Genomic DNA, 8,423 nt, shown 5'->3' with positions numbered 1-8,423 from the left:
TGTACTTCTGTCAGCCTATCAGCTTTGCTGTCATGGACTGGCCAGGCACACAACTTACCATGATCTTCAATAAATGTAGCTACTTACACCTTACTACTAAGTGTACACTTGGTAATATTATCATTGTCTTACAAAAGAACCTGGACTATTTTTAGCCCATTAATCTGTAACACTAAACAGACAAATTTTATTATTAGGTTGAAAAAGCAGAAGCCAAATATGAGAAGGAGCAGGTGAGAATATTTTCTGGTCATCTTAACACGTAAACTAAGACAAATTGAGAAATTTAAAACATTTTCCCATGCTATTATTTGAAAGTTTCTAAAGTTTTACTTTTATGCTTCCTACAGACAGGTAAACATGGCCAAAAACAATATTTGACAAACTATGAAGAACCTGAAAGATACCTAGCGGGATCACTCACAATATGGACACAATTTAAAATCAGAGCCTCAATCAAGTGCCCATTTAATACATATGCTTCTGAAGAGAGCACCAAGTATTTATTTAAGCTGTGGTAGATCAAGGTTATTAAAGATTATACTTACCTGCACCTAGAGTAGTACTACAGTCCTGATTTTTTAAGAGAAGCCTCAGATCTTACAGAGATTCACAAGAGTAGCTTCTCTCTTTTGGGTGGTCCTTTGCCTCAGACACTTTAGGAGGAGTTGGCTTTATCATAGAAAAGTGAATCTATTAATACACTTCTACCATCTTTACTGCAGCGTAGCAAAGACGACTTAAAAGGAGCCCCTTCCACTTTGGATTTAACTGGTCTCCAGGATTTCTCTCTTTCCAAGTTTTAATGAGCATTTATTCTATCTTTTTATTGCACCTTTTTTTAAATGAGCATTTATTCTCAAGGGTACATAATAGATGAGCCCCTAGGCCAGGGACTTGTAGGAGTGTGCTTTCATACAGTTTGATAGCTTGTTGGACTTGGCCCAAATTAATAAATGCTGTAAGGGCCTTGTGGCTTCTGGGTCCATTACCATATGAGAGGATAGAAAAGACTTCCTATGCAGTATCTCACATGGGTGCATATTTAGATTTAGATGGAAGAAGAGAGGAAGTCCTCATGTTCCTTGAATGTGGAAATCTTTTCCATAAGGGTGAGGGACATAGCTCAGAGGCTTAATTGCCTGCCTGGCAAGCGAAAGGTTCTGAGTTTGATCCCTAGTACAAAAATAAAAACAAAAAAGGGTAACATTTCCTGGTGTGCATAATGACAATTGATAAATATAATGGAAAATTCAGTTAGAATGGCTCCCTAAGTTTTTAGTAAATGAGGTCCTGAAACAAGTGACTCACTAAGGACAGATAAAGATAAAAGACCATCTAAGGTTAAAATCCAAATGAAATTTGATCATGGTGAGCACTAAAAAGAACAGGCTGGGCTAAGTGGCTACTCAAGCAGAAAATCAATTGGCTTACAGCTATTCTCCAAAAGGAATGAGAAAGCTGCAGAAATTATTGGAAAGAGCAAAAAGCAAGGGTGCAAAAGAGACATATTAAACTTCAGGATATACAAAAATGGGAAAAAGAAGAGAAAAGGTAAGTAAGAAGCAAAATTCCCTGCAAAGGAATCTTAACCTCCTGTTTAAACTCAATCAAAAATTGTCACTGGATAGTGCGTCCTAGGGAATTTGCTTCTAAGTTCTTGGTGTCCAGAACAAAGAAGTGGAAAAGGTAGCAGGGATGTACATTTATTAAACATGAAAAAACCAGTATACTCTGAGTGGGTCAGTGAACAGATTCACTGAAACCCTGAGGCATCTGGAATTTCTGGATTGGGTTCTCCCTCATGTAAACCATGTATTAGAATAGTTGTTCTGTCAAAAATTTACTTGGCCTGGTAGTGGATTTAAATAGCCCTATAAAAAACTCACTTGACTTCGTGCCAGATGTAAATGAAGAATTTAAAATAGCACATTTCTGGTTGGGTCCATGTACGGTGCTCAAATGCTATAGAGTCATCCCTGATCCTGTGTTTTCTGCATGTCCATTGGGTCTTCATGGTTTTGACATATACCACTCAGTTTTTTTGACTGGTTCATCCCAGTCCTAATCTTCTACTTTAGAATTATCTATAAAAATGGTAAATATATGGATTCATGAACCCATCAGTCTTCAAATAATTTATCCTAAAGATATGCCTATATATGTATATATATAATATAAGATCACCACATAGTTTACAATCACCAGACAACTATAACAACCAAAGATCTATTTATAATTATGTAAATAAAAGCATCTATATATCAGTATCTACATATCAGTATCTATGTTTGTGATGCTGAAAATCAAACCCAGGGTCTTGCTCTTTCACTTCCTAAGCAATAGCTCTACCACTGATTACCCAAGTCTAGGAAGTTTTGTAAAACTTAGTGAAAAAAGTAAGTTAAAAATTTTACTTTAGGACTGGGGAAGTAGCTCAGTAGAATAAGTGCTTGCCTGGCAAGAGCAGGGTCCTAAGTTCAATCCCTGGTACTGAAAAAAAATTACTTTTAGTATGGTACCATTTTTATAAACAAAATCCCCAGAGGTCCACCTAAATGCATATATGCACACATCAAGATGTATGTTTGTGCATACAAATAATGTATAAGGATACATAAGATAGAGTTTAAAATTGTCTAGAGTTAATAGGGATTAGGTGCTAGGTGGAGGACGAAAAAAAACTTTTCCTTTTACTTTATATCCTTCCGTACAGTTTAAACTATCACAATTGTGGATTTTTTAATTAAAAAGGGCAAGAAATGTATCCCATATGTAGCCTAAACTACGTGAGACACTAGGATCCATTTCCAACACAGCAATGAAATATAATACTATAAAAAGGGAGCACAATCAATTTGTAATAACTAACTTTTCCAAATGAATCAAATTTTCTTAGTTAAAATTATGTGTTATTTCAGCTTCACCTCTTACCATTGCACTTAGGCTACTATTAAAAAATTCATGACTTCATGGCTTCAACATTTGTTTCTCAGTTTCAAAGGCTGAGAAGTCCAAGAGCAAAGTGTAAGCAAATTTTGTGTGTACCAAGAATGTTTTTCCTTTTGCAGAAGGAGCATCTTCATATCTATCTCCATATGTGGCATGGAAAAGGAGAGAGGGAAAGGAACATGGTGAAAGACAGAACCAGAGAGATTCTGAGAGAGACAGGAGGAGATGAGGGAGAAATGAGATGAGGGTGAATGGGAGAGAGTAACAAACAGAAAGACAAAGAAACATTTCACTTCATATATTCTTATATTTGTAGCCTATTTTTGCCACTCAGCAAATTTACTATTACCTAGTCACTTTCTACACTTAAGTTTCTATGGTTAAAAGGAACAATACCCAAAATGCATTTTCCACATTTCTCCACATCTAAACATTCTCCAAAAACTAACTGACATATAACATGGAGGCTCTCTGCAGTCTACTTCATGTAATGAAGCAGTATTGCCTCTACTGTATCTTTGCTAATATTTTAATGCACCTTGTCAAATTTGTTTCCGAACATAGACCACACTTCATTGTTTTGTAATTGTTTATACATCTATATGATTTTTCCCATTTATAATCTTGTGATCAGGGACCAAACTTTCTGTCACTTTTCAACATTTTAGGCTGAACCCAGTAATAGTAGATAGAAGGTTCAATACATCTTGTTAAATGAATTAACAAAATTTAAGCCCTGGAGCCAAGGAAATGGCTCAGTGGAATAAGTGTTTCCCTGGCAAGTGCAAGGGCCTGAGTTCAATCCTCGGTTCTGCCAAATAAATAAATAAATAAATAAATAAATAAATAAATATTTAAGCCCATTGTCACTTATCCAAGGGAACACTACTGATCTCAACTAAGGCAGACATATTTATAGAATGTAGTAATAAACTAGCTAAGAGCATAGACTCTGGAATAAAATACAACTGGACAAATTATTTAATTTTTATTTTTTCCCTGTGTTTTATTTGTTTCATCTAAGAGCAAAATCTCTCTCATTTGATCACTTAATGATATGAATATAAGCATATCACAAATATTACCTATTCTCACTTATCATATCAATCTTCCCTATTGTGATCACAGAAAAGTAAGTGAAATTAGTATAAAGAATAAATGGGGGGGGCTGGGGAGATAGCTCAGTAGAATAAGTGCCTCCCTGGCAAGCACAAGGGCCTGAGTTCATCTCTGGCTCCACAAAAAAAAAGAATAAATAGATAATTTTCCTTTCCTGCTTTAAATATTAATAAATATTACATATTAGAAATTTTCTTCAACTTGAATGTATAAAATGGATTAGAATCTATTATTTTGAGGCAATATCGTTCCACATTTTAATAATAGGCCTGGGGTTCCTGCATTAAACTGTCATTGAAGAGCTGGTGAGAGCTAATCTTATAAAACTGGAAACAGACTATGCTTTTCCTTATCCCTGACCATTAAGTTGTCCTTAATCAGAAGCTCTCTGTGGGCTTCCCTTGGGAATGAACAAAAGAATAAGCTTAACCTTTTCAAAAGAAGCCCAGATCAGCTGTCTCCATATATGAGGATCACCATGGCCTTGGTGTGGTGATGAGGGCCCAGTGGACCTCAATATTCATTGCTAAAATGAGATAAAGAGACATAAGTAACCAGGCTTTGTGGCACAGGTCTAAAATCCTTAAGTAGAATTTAAAAAAAAATAGATAGGAAAGAGAGAAGACGGGCTGGGAAGATAGCTCAGTGGAGTAAGTGCTTGCTTGGCAAGTGCAAGGTCCTGAGTTCAATCCCTAGTACTATGAAAAAAAAAAGAAAGAAAAGAAAAAGAGAAAAAATTGAGATTTTAAAAACTGTACTTAACTGCAGCTTTAAGACACAAAAGTTATCAAGCTTTTTTCCCTTCAAGAAAACTCACTAAAAAATTCCTGAAAGTGTTAAACACAAAATGTCTGTAAATCTGGCCACTGCATCTGTCATTTTCACCTGTAAACTTTGATTCCTCCACCCCAAGGAAGGAACACTGGTGGGCAGCATATCTCAAATTCAAACACATATAGATGTCTTACATTGTAAACTGGCAGGAAGAATACATAACCTAGGTCATAAGTCATGAAGACAGTCCCTTACATATACCAAATTCTGGCTCATAATGTATCTCATTTCTGCACTCCACTCTTGCCAGCATCCTAAAATTTCTAATAAGCCTTTCTCATGCATTTTAGAAATGTGTCCTTAAAATTCTTTTTCTATGATGGGATTCAACAAACCTGCAAACTTATTCTGCAATGTTAGGATAAGTTCTTGTTTCAGTGTTGAGAACACTCACAGAAATTCCAGCATGGCGGCATTTCTCTTGGCAGGTCAGTGATGAGAGGTTTTTTAAAAAGCCACTAAAGGACAACGTTGCTAAGTCCAGCTAAAACATATTTACTTGTTTGTTTTCTTCATTACCACTTTCCTCTCAACCCCTGACCCTTTGAAACATAGTTTTACACAAGTCTCTTTGCTTCTGAAGTATAGTTTATCTTTCTTTTTGTCTCTCCCTCTGCAGAATTAGGGTCTTTTGATCTTTTCCAGCAGTTAGAGATCCCTAAACTCCTAGAAATTGCTTATGGTTACATATAAGGATAGTGAAGACAAGAGGTACTTGCTGTCTCTAAACAGAAATGAGAAAAGATGTCAAACAGCACTGTCCAGGATGTGAAGCAGCCTCACTGGGTATTCTTTTAGATGTGACTCTAAAATTTTTTGTTTCTTTAGGAAGACACAAAATAAGAATGAGCCCCCAACCAGTAACTTAAGCAACATTTCCCCAGCCACTGACATGAAAAATCCAATAGTGGAGAGAATCCATCTCTGGGTTACACCCAGCAAACTGAAAATATACACATTTGTAGAGTCCTGAGTATTTCAGTCTGAGGGATATCCTCTAAGATGCTCTTTTTATCTTTTCTCTCTCTCTGTCTCTCTCTCTCTCTCTCTCTCTCTCTCTCTCTCTCTCTCTCTCTCTCTCTCTCAATCAATCAAAAAGCATAAATTCAGTTTATCTGATGCCATTTACTCTGCTTTTTGGGTACCTGGGAACATCTCATAAGCCATGCAGATTCAAGTGGTCATTCAGGTGACAGCTTGATGCTATCCATGGGACTTGGTGAAGTTTATGGACTTAGACTGAAAAGGACTCAGTGAGTGACATTTTAAAGCTTGCTACCAGGACTGATGTCTCTCACTGGCCAATAAATGAGGCTCGTTATCAAGTCTCACACCTGGGACACACTGGGAGCAATTGAGACTGGGCATAGTGGCGCGTGCCTGTAATCCCAGATCTCGGGAGGCTGTAAAACAAATGGATCACTACAAGTCCGATCTAGTAGTGAGACCCTGAACACCCTGCAGACCCTTCCCTAAAAATACAAAAATAAAAAATAAAAAGGGCCATTCTTTCTGAAACAGAAATATATTTTAGCTATAATTAATTCTCAGATATGAAAATATAGAGACCCCAGTCTCTATATTTTGGGCAAGTCAACCAACTAGTGCTCCTCTTTGGGGGAAAAAAGAAATATAATAAAAGGAGGAATACTACCTAAAATACAAGATAGATTCCTACTCAAGGCTGTAATCACACTATTATATTAAGAGAAAATAACTTGTTTGCTACTTACTGTTGAAAAAAAAAGCTAAAATAAGATAGTCAGTCCCTAATGCTACTCAGTGGCATAGACCTATAACATAAATTGCCTCTTAGGTAGATAGGAACATAGTGTATCCAAGGATCAAAGGGTAGTGGCTTAAAACCACAGATCAACCAGCTAAATTCTCAGTATTGCAACATTGATAGGCCAGGTCCATTTTCACTAGTATGATCATCTGGCCTCTATCGCTATTCCCCAAATAAAATTTAAAAGATATGATAAGATACACCGAATCTTTAACTAACTATATACAAAAGACCTAAATGATACTGAAGAGTATATCCCATTATTAAATTCAAATATAAAGGTAATACTGACCTGTTTTGAGACTCATTGCTATTTGTTTCTCAATAAAATTAATTTTAAAAAAGGAATAAACAATGAGGGTAAGAGAAAGGAGAAAAGGTGCAAAAAAAGAGGGGGAAAGTCATGCAAATATATATATATATATGTTATCTAACATGACTGTATTATTAATTTCCATCAGTTGTTTCACTATGACTATCTTTATATCCTAATATTTGTAATCTGAGTACCTGTATCAATGACAGCAATATGCGATACGAAAACCACTGTTGAATACTGCTCATTTTGTTCATCTAAATGTGTATCTTTTTAAAATGTCCTCACAAGAGTCGGGGGGAGGCGGGGGGGGGGAACCTTCGGTTGCTTGGGCTTCTCTATCCATTCGGCCTGAACACTCCCCCGTCCAGCAGAGTGGCTGAGCTGTCGCTATGGTCATTTGTCAGTTCTTTCTTCAGGGCCGTTTCCGCTTTGGAGACCTGCGCTGAAACGAACATCCTGGTGCCAGAGGTGCTGGCGGGGGATGACAGCAACAGCCCTCAGGCAGTTAACAGGAGTGAAGGAAATGCCACCAGTCAGAAATATTCCAGTATCATCCAGCCATCCAGTTTCTTCAAATCCACACCATGGGGAGGCAGTAGAGATCGAGAGAAGCCATCTTTCATTTCTTTTGATTCTAAACTTTCAACTACCAGGAACACAAGTTTTGGATTATCTCAGAACCCGTTTGCTTCACCCAGCTCTGAAGAGCACAAAGATGAAAAGAAGCTTCTAGAAAGAATCATGAAAGATATGGAGACTTGGGAATCATCAGGGCAGTGGATGTTTTCTGTTTATTCACCAGTGAAAATGAAATCTAGTATTTCAGGTTTTACAGACATTTCACCAGGGGAGTTGAGGCTTGAATACCATAACTTCTTAACCAGCAATAACTTACAGAATTATCTAAATTCTGTCCAACGGTTTATAAATCAATGGAGGAATAAAATAAATGAACTGAAGTCTCTAAATGCCTCAACTAAAGAAGCTTTGCTCTCTGATTTAAAGGATGAAGGAAATCATGCAGCACCTACATTTGGATTTGGAAGTAGAGCATTAGGGTCATTTAGGCCACCAAGTTTTCCAGTGAGTAACAACAACAGCGCTACTGTTCAGAGTTTTAGTTTTAAAACAGACCCTGGAATTGCCGCTGCTTCTGCTGGAAGCCCTTCAGTGTTTAGGAGTGTCCCAGCATTTGGAGCTGTAGCCTCTACTAGTTCTGCCAGTTCTACTTCCACTGCAGATTTTGGATTTGCGAAACCTCAGATCACTTCAGCGGCTTCATTTTCATTTAAAGCCCTGCGGCCTCCAGTTTTGGGGCACCTGGATTTTCAGGATTTCCAGCTTCCACAACAGCAGGCCCTTTTGGAGCTCCAGTGGCCCCAGGTTTTGGAAGTGGCAGCTCTGTGGCTG

The 8,423-nt window shown here is 37.3% G+C and overlaps 1 pseudogene; it reads left to right on the top strand.

Annotated features, from left to right (window-relative positions):
- Positions 1-7,402: 7,402 nt before the first annotated feature.
- LOC101573966 overlaps positions 7,403-8,423 on the top strand; it is a 20,841-nt pseudogene continuing 19,820 nt past the window's right edge.

This window comes from Octodon degus, unplaced genomic scaffold (genome assembly GCF_000260255.1).
Source record: "Octodon degus isolate 3935 unplaced genomic scaffold, OctDeg1.0 scaffold00211, whole genome shotgun sequence".
Lineage (NCBI taxonomy): Eukaryota > Metazoa > Chordata > Mammalia > Rodentia > Octodontidae > Octodon > Octodon degus.
The sequence above is the reverse complement of the archived record's forward strand: the minus strand, read 5'-3'. Positions and strand labels throughout refer to the sequence as shown.